The following is a 15,224-nucleotide window of genomic DNA, read 5'->3' on the forward strand; positions in this document are numbered from 1 at the left end:
ATGAAATATTTTTTCTGGCCATAAAATACTTATGGAGTCATTAAATAATTGGGAAATTGTTTGAAAATTTGCCTTTTGTAATTGCTCAACCGTTAAAACAATTGGTTTTGTACATTCTTCAGATGATAATTTCCCAATTATGACACTAGCAACATATCGTCCCTGTACATCAATTGTCTCATCGATGGAAACTCAAATTGGACTGTTCCCTATTTCATTCCTAATTTTACATAAGACTTCATCATAGCAAAAAGGGGAATAGTTCTTTCGGAGGGTAGATTCATCTGGTAATTTGAGTTTTAGATATTTTTCAAAAAACAATTTAAACTGAGGATTTTAATTGGAGTTTAAAAAGTGAACTATCGTTAGCCACCATAAAATTACATAAATCTTTGTTAAACTCGTTTGTATTTTGATTATTAGTTCTGACCTGATTAAATGTTTTTTTATGAAAGGTTGAGTGGTCTTTTCTTCTTTGAATCTGCGATTCGATATATGTTTTGCAGTTTGTAAATGTTGTACTACTTGAAACTTTCTGTTACATGATACATTTACACAACAAAAATTGCAAAATAAAATATTTCCGTCTGTTTTAAATATGTTTGGATATTCATTTACGTACCGGGAAGCATTATTTACTTTAGGCATTATATAAAAATAAAAGTCGCAAGTTAGATTTTTTAAACAAAATATTCCGTACACTGTACACTACCTACGCAAAATAAAGACCATACTAAAACTAAATTCTGTGTTACCCAATACGTATTGTACAGTATACTATACTGTTATCTAATGTGAACGTGTTTAGGTAATAATAAATTTACCATTAGAAAATCCAATATTTGTCGTCATTCGTCGGCCGTCGATAACGATGATGTCGATTGACATATGAACTTATCGATGTATAACGTGTTATTTATAAATTATAATCGACAGTAGGTATCTTTACAGACGTAAATTCTATGAATTGTAGAATATGCAACATTTATGCAACTATCAATAAATATGCATTTTCATTCAAATATGCAAAAATATGCAAAAAAAAAATTGAACCATAGAATCTACACATTACGAAACGTCGACATTTATAATCAAAATTATTCTAGGTGAATTGTAGAAGAACATGCATTTGCATATAAATCCGGGCCCTAATTATAAGTATGCCCCGATGTCTTCAATGGATGTAGAACAAAGTTTTTCTCGATTCAAGAATATCTTTACTGAAAACCGACTTGCATTTTTATTTGAAAATATATCCAAGTCTTTAGTAGTCAACTGTAACTCTTCAGGTAACTTAGAAATGTTATAAAAATATACTAAATTTATTTAAATTGATTTTCGTTCATGACTTTTTTTTTTTAGATGAGTGAATGTTCAAAATGCAATGCTATACAAAATACAGTTAAATTATTTCAACTACATACATATTTTTGTTCCATATTAATTATTTAATGAACTATATACTTTTTTAAACTAAAAAAATTTAATTTTTTGCATATTTTAATGAAAATTAGTGCATAAATGCATGCATATTTCGTACATTTTAAGTGCATAATATAATCCCGGGCTCTAGTCATAACCTAAAAAAGAAATAAATACATAATAAGAATATGCATAACATTTTACTTACAATTTTGATACACCAGCCATGATAAAGGTTTCATCTTGTTGTTATCTCGAGTCTTATGATTAATCACTCTTGCATACCACATACTGGACTGTATTAACCCATCTGTATACCTGTAAAATCAAAATAATTATAAATACACCACTTTCAAATTTTCAAAAAATTAGCAACATCCTCTAGGCATTTTCTGAGACATTCTTCATTCGTATAAATAAGTTATTACCAAACAAAAATTAAAATTATGTAATAGAAATAAGTATAGAATGTTACTTACAATCTTGATACACCTCCCGTGATTTAGATTTCTTCAGGTTATTATCCGAAGTTTTATGATGTTTTGCCATTGCACACCACAAATCCTCCACTATACCTGGAAAGTAGAAATAATTATAAATACACAACATTCAAACTTCTTTAAAAAAAAAGCAACTTTTTCTAGGGATATTCTGGAAAATAACAAATTTTTATGAACAATTTACTACCAAACATAAATCAATTATTAAATAGAAATAAGTATAGAATGTTACTTATAATCTTGATATACCTGCCATGATGTAGATTTCATCAGATTATTATCTGGAGTTTAATGATTTTTCGCCTCTCCATACAGCTTACTGGACTGTACTAACCCATCTGTATACCTGTAAAATCAAAATAATTAAAAATACACTACTTTCCAAACTTTAAAAAAATTAGCAACATTCTCTAGGCATTTTCTGAGACATTCACCAATCACCATTCATATAAATAAGTTATTACCAAACAAAATTAAAATTATATAATATAAATAAGTATAGAATTGTACTTACAATATTGATACACCTCCCGTGATTTAGATTTCTTCAGATTATTATCTGAAGTTTTATGATTTTTTGCCTTTACATACAGCTTACTGGACTGTACTAACCCATCTCTATACCTGTAAAATCAAAATAACAATAAATACACAACATTCAAACTTTTAAAAAAATTAGCAACTATCTCTAGGCATATTCTGATACATTTCCTATTCATATAAATATGTAATAATCAGGGCCCGGATTTATATGCATTTCCTTATTATTTTTTAACAGTCCAAAAAGTAGCTGGATAAGCTACAAATTTAAATCTTAAACTAATGTTGGTATGTTGCATTTTTTTGCAAATTTGGACCATTTTAATTTTTTATGCATATTTTAGCTTTGTTTTTTAAATATAATGCATATGCTAATACCTAACACTATGTCCTACATATTAATTTATTCAAATTATGGAATACTAAAAACAGCCGTTACGAAAGAAAAGCAAGATCTTCCGTTAAATGATTGTATTAAAATTGTTGAAAATATTAAAAATAAATTTAAAGTGGTATCTTGTACAAAAGATGTTGAAATATAAATACATTTAAAAATGTCGTTGAAAAAAAAGACAGATTTCGGCAGTTATCAAAAAAATCCAAAGTTTTAACTGAAGAAAACACTTTAATGAACAATATACCAGAGACTATTCATGCAGTCACTTGATATATTATAAGTAGGGCCCGGATGTATATGCAATAAAAATCTATAAAATATGCAGATTCATATCATGAATATGCAAAAAATATGCAAAATGAATGTTTTTACAAATTCACAATATATTATGTATAAAAATTGTTTATTAATAAAAATGAAAAAAATTAATGACATTGTGTAAGTATAAAAGTGTTATAAATTAATTAAAGTATTACTATTTTCTATTTATATTAAATTATTATTTATTAATTATTATTATTGGACGAGTACCAGCATGAAGTAACAAATATGGATTTCAAGTTTTCGAATTGAAAACTCCTACGATTGTCTCAAAGCATTCTGTTGTACTTGGAAAAACTTCTTTCCACGTCACAAGATACAATTGGGGCATATTTAAAACTTGATAAATCTTCAACTGACAGTTCCTCGTCTTCACCACATTCAGTTACCTCGCTGTTGATTATATCATCGATTTTTTTCAATGTAGAATATCCACGATTTTTTGACAACACATTTGTAAATTTAGATCTAGCGAAATCTATTCCTGGCCCTCCTTCTTTGAATTTAATTTGTGGAGGTTGTGGAGGTAAACTCAAATTGGGATACATTTCTTTGAAAGTATTTACACGTGAAGGTGCTTTTAAAAATATCTTTTTAGTATTTGAAATTAATCAATCGACATTTTGATATTTTTCTCTTATGGCTTCAACTACTCTGTGTAGTCAATGAGCCATGCACGTTACATGAATTAATTTAGGGTAAAATACTTTAAGAGCTTCGCCAGATTTAACCATGTACGGAACAGCATCTGTTACATACAACAGTACTTTTTCATGAAATATTTTTTCTGGCCATAAAATACTTATGGAGTCATTAAATAATTGGGAAATTGTTTGAAAATTTGCCTTTTGTAATTGCTCAACCGTTAAAACAATTGGTTTTGTACATTCTTCAGATGATAATTTCCCAATTATGACACTAGCAACATATCGTCCCTGTACATCAATTGTCTCATCGATGGAAACTCAAATTGGACTGTTCCCTATTTCATTCCTAATTTTACATAAGACTTCATCATAGCAAAAAGGGGAATAGTTCTTTCGGAGGGTAGATTCATCTGGTAATTTGAGTTTTAGATATTTTTCAAAAAACAATTTAAACTGAGGATTTTAATTGGAGTTTAAAAAGTGAACTATCGTTAGCCACCATAAAATTACATAAATCTTTGTTAAACTCGTTTGTATTTTGATTATTAGTTCTGACCTGATTAAATGTTTTTTTATGAAAGGTTGAGTGGTCTTTTCTTCTTTGAATCTGCGATTCGATATATGTTTTGCAGTTTGTAAATGTTGTACTACTTGAAACTTTCTGTTACATGATACATTTACACAACAAAAATTGCAAAATAAAATATTTCCGTCTGTTTTAAATATGTTTGGATATTCATTTACGTACCGGGAAGCATTATTTACTTTAGGCATTATATAAAAATAAAAGTCGCAAGTTAGATTTTTTAAACAAAATATTCCGTACACTGTACACTACCTACGCAAAATAAAGACCATACTAAAACTAAATTCTGTGTTACCCAATACGTATTGTACAGTATACTATACTGTTATCTAATGTGAACGTGTTTAGGTAATAATAAATTTACCATTAGAAAATCCAATATTTGTCGTCATTCGTCGGCCGTCGATAACGATGATGTCGATTGACATATGAACTTATCGATGTATAACGTGTTATTTATAAATTATAATCGACAGTAGGTATCTTTACAGACGTAAATTCTATGAATTGTAGAATATGCAACATTTATGCAACTATCAATAAATATGCATTTTCATTCAAATATGCAAAAATATGCAAAAAAAAAATTGAACCATAGAATCTACACATTACGAAACGTCGACATTTATAATCAAAATTATTCTAGGTGAATTGTAGAAGAACATGCATTTGCATATAAATCCGGGCCCTAATTATAAGTATGCCCCGATGTCTTCAATGGATGTAGAACAAAGTTTTTCTCGATTCAAGAATATCTTTACTGAAAACCGACTTGCATTTTTATTTGAAAATATATCCAAGTCTTTAGTAGTCAACTGTAACTCTTCAGGTAACTTAGAAATGTTATAAAAATATACTAAATTTATTTAAATTGATTTTCGTTCATGACTTTTTTTTTTTAGATGAGTGAATGTTCAAAATGCAATGCTATACAAAATACAGTTAAATTATTTCAACTACATACATATTTTTGTTCCATATTAATTATTTAATGAACTATATACTTTTTTAAACTAAAAAAATTTAATTTTTTGCATATTTTAATGAAAATTAGTGCATAAATGCATGCATATTTCGTACATTTTAAGTGCATAATATAATCCCGGGCTCTAGTCATAACCTAAAAAAGAAATAAATACATAATAAGAATATGCATAACATTTTACTTACAATTTTGATACACCAGCCATGATAAAGGTTTCATCTTGTTGTTATCTCGAGTCTTATGATTAATCACTCTTGCATACCACATACTGGACTGTATTAACCCATCTGTATACCTGTAAAATCAAAATAATTATAAATACACTACTTTCAAATTTTCAAAAAATTAGCAACATCCTCTAGGCATTTTCTGAGACATTCTTCATTCGTATAAATAAGTTATTACCAAACAAAAATTAAAATTATGTAATAGAAATAAGTATAGAATGTTACTTACAATCTTGATACACCTCCCGTGATTTAGATTTCTTCAGATTATTATCTGGAGTTTTATGATTTTTCGCCTCTCCATACAGCTTACTGGACTGTACTAACCAATCTGTATACCTGTAAAATCAAAATAATTAAAAATACACTACTTTCCAAACTTTAAAAAAATTAGCAACATTCTCTAGGCATTTTCTGAGACATTCCCCATTCATATAAATAAGTTATTACCAAACAAAATTAAAATTATGTAATATAAATATGTATAGAATTTTATTAACATAAATATTTTTGCATATTTTAATGAAAATTAGTGCATAAATGCATGCATATTTCGTACATTTTAAGTGCATAATATAATCCTGTGGTCTAGTAATAACCTAATAAAGAAATAATTGCATAATAAGAATAAGCATAACATTTTACTTACAATTTTGATACTCCAGCTATGATAAAGGTTTCATCTTGTTGTTATCTTGAGTTTTATGGTTAATCACTTTTGCATACCACATACTGTATTAACCCATCTGTATACCTGTAAAATCAAAATAACTATAAATACACTACTTTCAAACTTTTAAAAAATTAGCAACATCGTCTTAGGTATTTTCTAAGACATTCCTCATTCATATAAACAATTAACTACCAAAAAAAGTTGATTTTAAAATAGAAATAAGTTTAAAATGTTCCTTACAATCTTGATACACCTCTTGTGATTTTATTTCATCAGGTTATTATCTGGAGTTTTACGATGGTTCACCATTGCATACCACATAATCGACTGCACAATCCTCCACTATGCCTGCAAAATCAAAATAATTCTAAATACACAACTTTTAAACTTAAAAAAAAATTAGCAACCTCCTATAGTTGTTCTGAGACATTATTCATTTATATAAACAAGTTATAACCTAAAATAAAATAAATTATTAAATAGAAATAAGTATAGAATGTTGCTTACAATCTTGATACACCAATGATTATAAAAGTTTCATCTTGTCGTTATCTTGGGTCTTATGATTAATCACCCTTGCATACTACATACTGGACTGTACTAGCTCATCTCTATACCTGTAGAATCAAAATAATAATAGATACACAACATTAAAACTTTAAAAAAAATTAGCAACCACCTCTAGTTATATTCTGAGACATACCTCATTCTGTATTCATATAAACATGTTATTACCAAACAATGATTACAAAAATGAATCATCAAATATGTAGAAATAAGTATAAATTCCTGCTGTGGTTTTTCACCATTGCATACCGCATAATTGTGACAGACAAATTAAACTAAAACATAAAAAAAATATTATCTCCTAACTCCGAATTTCGAATTCCAAACTCGACTTACCTCCAAGGTAGACGCCCAGTCCGACTGTTAGTGGCAAACGAATTTTCGGTGTTTTTCGAAAAATTTGAAAAACCTGTAGAACTTCAGATATAAAAATAATCGCCTCTCCTTTTAATAACATGATAGGTAGGTATCGTGCGATACGCAAAAACGATAATGTACGAAAATGTTCACTGCCAAAACGGAAAAATTTGAACGCCGTTAAGATGTTTCAACATTAGTAATTATTATTATTTTCTGCGTTGGATTTCCGTTTGTCGTGCGCTGCAATCCATATTTTATCGTCGCTGCCGCGCAGCCCCGATGTATGGAATATCATTATTATTACTTGTTGTTGTTGTTGTTGTTGGCATCACCGCCGTTAGTCGTCACGCGTAAAAATAATAGGTCGGCGGCGATCGACGAAGGACGAACACGAACCGCTCAGACGTGTGTGTGACCGGTGGTAGCGACAGGCGACTGGCGATGCCGGATCGTTGGTGAGCGGTGGGGCGGGGTGTCGGAGCAGTCGGAGCAATCGAACGCCGATAACGAACAACACGGCGCGCGGTGCAGCGTCAATACGGAACATTCCGAACATTGTAAAATATTGTTTGCCGGCTTGATGTGAAATATAATAATATGTGAACAAAATGGTCGAGAGCTGCAGCCGAGGTATTATGTTTCAGCATGGGCCGTGGGCCCGAATTAAGATGCCATAACCATTGATACAACTATCACAACCATAACAATTATTTTATTATCATTATCATAACAATTATTATTATTATCGCGTGGCACCGGGACGCAGACCCGAACCGTAGTGCATGGCGCGCTCTGGCTCTTCTCTTAGTTGATTGTGGATGCCCGTACTGCCGGTACCGTTAGGTAGCGCCTCCTATAGTCGTTATGAATATTATGATATTATATTATAATACGTTCGTACTGTTCATACGGCGCGCGTCGTCGTTGATCTGCGCGGGCGACGATGATTGATTATGACGAAAATTAATGATTGCCGATAAATAATATTATAATTTTAAAGGAAACTTCATGAAGTTGTTTTAGATTCTGAGCGGAGTGATGAATGTAGACACGCGGTAGCTTGTCAAGCTAAGTTCAAGCCAGTGTTCACTACAAAAATGAGCTCGATCACGCTCGTGTTTTTTTCAAACGAACGCGTTCACGTTCACGTTCTTTTAAAAAACAAACGCGTTTATTGGGTCGTTCATTTAATTTTTTTTTTTTTATGAATCGTTAGCCTTCAGTCAATATAAAAATTAAAAACCCATAAACATAGGTATACGACTCAACCAAAAAATAAAAATACAATTATTAAATATTTAATTTATAAAGAATCTGAATTAATTTTGAACATCTGACACGTTATTTGAGTTGCATTTTAATAAGGATTTCCTAGTGATAAAATTAAGTGAATACTAGGATACCTACATTATGATAAACCGACTAGGTTTATTACAAATTCGTGGAAATCATAATATTATTGTTGTTGTGTGTCTAGCCAGGACACTGGAATTTCACGTATTTAGGTAATTTATATATTTTGCAATCAAACAAATATTATAAGAATTATAATGGGAAAAATGAAAATATTATTATAACATAATTAATTAATATATTGTATACATATAATATTTTATTAAATAGTAAATAAATTGAACGTTTTAAAAATCGATCAAATTCATTAAAAATATAAACGTCGTTCACGTTCTTTTTGCAAAAAACGAGTGAAGTTCATGTATCGTTCACTATAGGTTGAACGTAATCGTGTGAACGTGCGTTCATGAACGACGTTCTTTCCAAACACTGGTTCAAGCTGGCGAGACCGCACCATGTGTAATATTACACGAACCATTTGGAGCCACTTTTGATCCCCTCATAACTCAAAAACAATATCACATAAACACGTCAAATCTGGCTCATATATTGAGACTTGCGAGATACATATGTGCTCCAAATTTCATAAACACACCTCAAACGCTTATCTAGATATTGTAATATTCTCGGGAGCTTGGTACCTACTATCGTAGTACTGATAGTAGATAAGTGGCTGCCAAGATATTATAGATGCAGGTCGCAGACACTTTATTTGATGTTGAAGTCGTGGTTGATAATAAATAAAAGACAGTTGTTGTTTATTGTGAATTTTATTATATTGTTGATAATTTTCTAAGTCCAAAATAATGCAATTTGTCCATTTCTACTTTTGACTACCATATTCGAGCATCTCATCGATCGCCGTTTTGAAACATTGTTCCAATGTACTGGGATTTCGACTTTTCAGTACTGTATATAGGTGATGAGGTAACCCTGTCATAAATATGATCATTGCCTGTTTCTTTGTTTGTTTTTTCACTATATCTGCCTCGGCCTGAGCTAGACCTACCGTACTTGCCGCGCAGAGTTTATAATATAAATCTTCGATTCTACTAGCGAATTTTGCCACACTTTCTCCCTCGGCCATACGTGCCGTGTTTAAAGCTATTGATAGGGCCCTCTCCGATACTTTTTGTTCGAATGCCCCTTCTAATATTGTTTTTATTGCTCCCCATGTTTCTAAATTTCGATATTTTGTTACTTCTGACGCATTTCCTGTTAACTTAGAAGTAATTATTTTTAATAATATCGGTGTATCTGCTTCCGTTGTCTCTTTAATTGCGATTTCACAAATATTTATAAATTCGGCTACGTCCTTTTAGCCCGTGCAAATAGGTATCATAGCAATTGCTTTATCTAAATCCATTTCACTCATTTTTTTCTTAACCACTGACTCTAACTGCACGTGAATTACGCTTGAGTCTGACCTAGTACCTAAACGACCTACGGTTTGTTTTCGTGGCGCGGTACCTATCTGTTCTGTTAAACTATGTGTTCTTACTAACTTTTTCTTAACAGTTTTTTCAGTTTTAACTATGTGTTTCCTAGTTTGTTCTAAAAATTCTTTCTTTACAGCGTCTTTTAAAACTGCCTCTTTTAATTCTTTCCTAGAGTTATATTTTTCAACTTTTATTGAACTGTCCGCAGAACTAGTGTCAATATCTGAACTATCGGATTCTGACATATATTTATCTAAACATTACATATTATATATAATTTTTACTAAATTATATCTACTAAATTTATTAATATCCTATCCGCGTGAGTAATTACCAACAGTATTTACTCTACATGTATATACTATTATTGATTTATAAACTAATAATACGTAACTACCGTCACCAAAATTAATAATACGTAAAAATTATTACTTATAAAATAACTATCATGCACAAATAATAAAAAGAAATTACGTAAACGCGCGTCGTACGTTGGATATGGATGAGTACCTATCTAATAACACGTAAAACGTTCGACCGCCTATGTTACGCGTGTTAAATTTCGATACGGTATCCCCTCACCCGTTTCCCACGCACTGTTCCGCGATGTTTTTTATGCGTACGCGCTCGTACTACGCTCGAATATTATAACAAAAAAAATCCCCGGTTAATTACTCCGTAAATCCCTCCAATAATATTCGACTTCCTATCCCTTATTTTTCTTATTACTTATTTTTTCCTAAATGATTTAATTTCCTAATTTACGCGCTTTACCATTTAATCTTCTAAACACTAACAATTTATTTTGATTTCTAATAATTATTCTATCAACTTATTCTTAGTAACGTTATACTATTTCTTATCCTAGGGGGGCCCCTATAATTAATTCCTTCTTTTTTTTTTTCAAAACTTTTCAAAATTTGACGTCAATTACTTTAACAAGGTCATCTACTGCCTTTCAATTCAAAATCTATTTTCTTCAATATATATCAATTAACTTCTTTCAACAATTATATTCTATATTTCAATTCAAAATTCAATATTTCACTTTAATCAATTATTCCCATATATAATTCAAAAATGCTACGCGCGTGCATCAATTTCCTAGATCAGCCTATCGCCGTCTACTTTAATTTATTAGATCAGTCTCCGCTGTCTATCACAAAATACCATAAAATACTTAGGTCAGTCCCTGCTGCCTATCACAAAAAAAATCTTAGATCGGTCCTTGCCGTCTATTTACCATAAAAATCCTAGATCAGTCTACAGCTGTCTATCACAAAAAAATCTATGATCGGTCCTTGCCGTCTATTTACCATAAAAATCCTAGATCAGTCCACAGCTGTCTATCATAAAATACGTATATAGTTCTTCCCAAGCTTGTTTCCTATTTTTTTTTTCTTTATTTATTTTCATTCGAATATTTTTCCCTAATATTTTACACCACCACCAAGTATAAAATAAACGCTGATATATATGTATCAACGTGAGACGTGCACTTCAAGCTATACAATTTTAATTTAATTATCTATCTTCACTTAATTAATATACTCACAACAACGCTGTTGCCACTGCTGTGTTCATTTTCCTTGATTGTCTGCTGGCCCGTCTTGAATTGTTCGTTGATTCCGGAGTCGCATTGGTTGATCAGACCTTAACTGTTACCTCCGTGGAGCTGTTGACGTGGTGTAGCCGCTGCGTCGGTACTGGATCTCCGAAGTTGAATGTAGCCGCCTTGACTGCTAGACTCGCCTTTGGAAATTTAAATCCGCCGCTTCGACTGCTCGCCTCGTCTTGAAACTCCTTGAACCTTCTTTTTCCGACTGCGCCAGTGTAATATACTCGGTAGCTTGGTACCTACTATCGTAGTACTGATAGTAGATAAGTGGCTGCCAAGATATTATAGATGCAGGTCGCAGACACTTTATTTGATGTTGAAGTCGTGGTTGATAATAAATAAAAGACAGTTGTTGTTTATTGTGAATTTTATTATATTGTTGATAATTTTCTAAGTCCAAAATAATGCTCGTACAGAGTGGCGTGAAGGTGCTTGCACTAATGGGTGGTAGTACACGTCTGAAAACAGGCCGATTCGGGCTCCCTTTTATATGCAGTTCCCCGTACCCCTTGCCTATAGATACTGTATCTCGGCTCACGGATGTGATTGGTGTGAACATCGTTCCAGCCCACGCATATTATGACTTCCAGTATAATTCTGTGTATTAAATTTGAAATAATCTTTTTAATATAATTTTAATATTTTTATAATGACTATCGTCGCGTACAGCTGCAGCGTACAGCGTTGTAATCAAAATAATCATATAGTATATATTTTTATATTTGAACATCTGTCGTATACAGAGCAAATTATGGTTCAGTGAGTTCCTAATATCTACCGTCTCTTACCCAAGACATTAAAATGTAATACATAGAAAGAACCCTTAACTCCGTTTCTATTATCCGATTTATGCCGAATTACAGTATCTAAATTATAGTATAGTATAATTATGTACCTGTGTAATTTGTTTTATTGTTAAGTAGTAACTTGCTTACTACAATATTAACGTCCAAAAATCGTCATTTTTAACACCGACTGATCTATAGATCAAAACTGTAACCCAGTTAATACTTCAAATATTAAATTGTATTCAAATTAATAAATTATCAGGCTTCTAGGAAAACGTACGCCTGCCACCAGTCAAAAACTATATTATTATACGACAACAAAAATAAAAAATGTATGTCTTGGTTGTCTTATTTAAAATAAATATGTCAGTGGAGAAAAAATTGATAAAATTATAATTTAAGTTAAAATATGTCTCACAAAGTATAAAATAGAAGAAATAGGTATGTCCTAAAAACAAAAATTCTCAAAATACGCATTTATATGCAAAATTAAATTTCAAAAATAGCTTCGGGGAAGCCAGAAACGTATTTGATTCGAAGTCTGCTTTTTTTGATTGTGCGAAACAAATAGGTACCTACCTATACAAATGCTACAAGTCATCTGACCTAGCCATGATGTAATGTATCAATAATATTATAATAATATCATACATTATGATAAGAATTTATTAAGAACTCAGTCAGACCAGACGTCAAAGTAAACTGTATATTGTATATTTGTATAATTTTATTTTATATGATTTGTGTGTATTGTGTATTTGTGTGAATCAATTTTAAATTTTTTTTTTTTTTATTGAATTAAGCCTCGGCAACTATGGCCATTGGCGACAAAGAGTTTATCTCTAAATTATTTACAAGTTATAAAAGTTACATATTAAATACTGTTGATAAGGTTGGACTTAGTAATAAAGGTTATCATGCGTCTTGTGTTGTCTGGGTGGAGGGCTTCTGACAGAATGTTTGAGATGCATGCTTCACGTCTATCCATTTCATATGAAAGGCATTCGGTTATAATGTGTTTGATTGTGAGAGGTGTACCGCAGCTGGCATATAGGGGAGGGTCTTCCTTCTTCATCAGATACTCAATTTTAAATTATAATTAATTCAATAATGACTTAAGTGTTTGATATTTTTAATATCGACTACACCTGAATTTTGTACAAAGAAAAAAGCTTTTCTAAATGATTTAAGACCGATACCATTGTTAACATATTATTTGCACAAAGCATAAGTTTATAACATGAAGAAAAAAAAAGTAGGTAAGTGGATGTCGCTCTGCTGTACAGACGTACAGTAGGTTACGAGTAGGTCAATGTATGATGGATTGTATATTCGTATTAAACTTGAGTTCAATGATATAATATCATTGTATAAGAAAAACGATTCTGAGCGGAGATGGTTTGTCAGTCTGGATTTTTTATATTGTTATTATCAGGGCTCATGACTTCTAGCATTGGCATATTTTTTTTTGAGAGATCATTGAGATACTTATGTGAGCTATAAATTCGTTTCAGATAACCAAGAAGCTAAATACGAAATTTCATGTTGCATATTTCAAAGTATAAGTGCTATTTTGCTTTTTTTCTATTTTTTCAACATTATTTTTGCATAAAATTTATTTTATTTTTTTTTCAGTTCCTTAGCCTTTAAAACATTTTTCTTAATAATAAAAAATAATTATATAGTCGTATTAATTATTTATATTAGTAATTAATTCGTGTTAATTAATTTTTCTTATAATATTATATAACTTATATGAGTTTACTATACGAGTTTAGGCGACGCTCGACGTAGCGAGAGTGTACGCCCGAAAATTGGTAATCTCCCATCAATACATTATAATTGTAGCGCATGCACTAATATTTTATTTTTAAATTTTCTAGGGTTTCCGATATCACTATCCAGATATTCCGATATCATTATTTTGAAAAAGAATTTGAAACTCTAAATAGGACCGATTGGAAAAGCTGTTTTTAATTAACTCAATAACGTTATCCACAAAAATGTCGGTCTTAAAATGTAAAAAAGGTGGATAAGTGGATGTCGCTCTGAATTCAATGATATAATATCATTGTATAAGAAAAACGATTCTGAGCGAAAACGGTCAGTCAGCCTATGATATTACCAAGTATATATTTTGATGATATTATTGTGAATAAAGTAATATTTACGTGGAGCCTTGTTTTCAATTTTCAATCCTTAGCTATAAAAGTTGAACATTTTATAAATTTTTAACTACAAAATAATTATTCAATTTGAAATTTTATAAATTTTGTCAAAATTTGAACTTTAAAAAAAAAAGTGCATATGTATTTTTAATATTTTTTAACTGCTATTAGAACAATATATCAGGAGCCTTATATAAAATTTTCACGCTTTTTTACCCAACAAATAACAATTTATTGATATTTATAGAAAAAAACTAAAAAAATTAAAAACGGACAATGGCCGTAAACAGCTCAAAAAAAGTCAAAATATTTTCAACATTTTATGGTGTATAGAAAATGCTAATATAAACATTCAGTCAAAATTTCATGTCCCTACGGTCATTTGTTTTAGAGTTACACCAAAAACCGATTTTCTGGAAGGCTTTTGAAAACTACTGTGAAATTTTTACTTTTGACCCCCCAAAGTACCAACTAGATTCACTTTCCTATCAGAAAAGTTACTATTGAAAAAAATCCAAGCACTTTTACTGTCCTAAAAGGTGATGACAAACACAAACATAAAAAAAAATTTTAAAAAAAAACACACATCATTGTAAAACCAATACACTTATTGTTCCACTCAGAATCTAAAAT

At 30.6% G+C, this 15,224-nt stretch overlaps 1 long non-coding RNA gene across 1 annotated transcript; it reads right to left on the reverse strand.

The window, feature by feature from the left end:
- Nucleotides 1-6,815: 6,815 nt before the first annotated feature.
- LOC132935650 (uncharacterized) lies at nucleotides 6,816-7,651 on the reverse strand. The gene is made up of 3 exons (XR_009663313.1): nucleotides 7,202-7,651; nucleotides 7,002-7,140; nucleotides 6,816-6,915 (listed from the first exon to the last, which is right to left on the reverse strand). It is a non-coding gene; the product is annotated as an uncharacterized LOC132935650 (long non-coding RNA).
- Between the last annotated feature and the right edge of the window lie 7,573 nt (nucleotides 7,652-15,224).

This window comes from Metopolophium dirhodum, chromosome 1, assembly GCF_019925205.1.
Source record: "Metopolophium dirhodum isolate CAU chromosome 1, ASM1992520v1, whole genome shotgun sequence".
NCBI classification, from domain to species: domain Eukaryota; kingdom Metazoa; phylum Arthropoda; class Insecta; order Hemiptera; family Aphididae; genus Metopolophium; species Metopolophium dirhodum.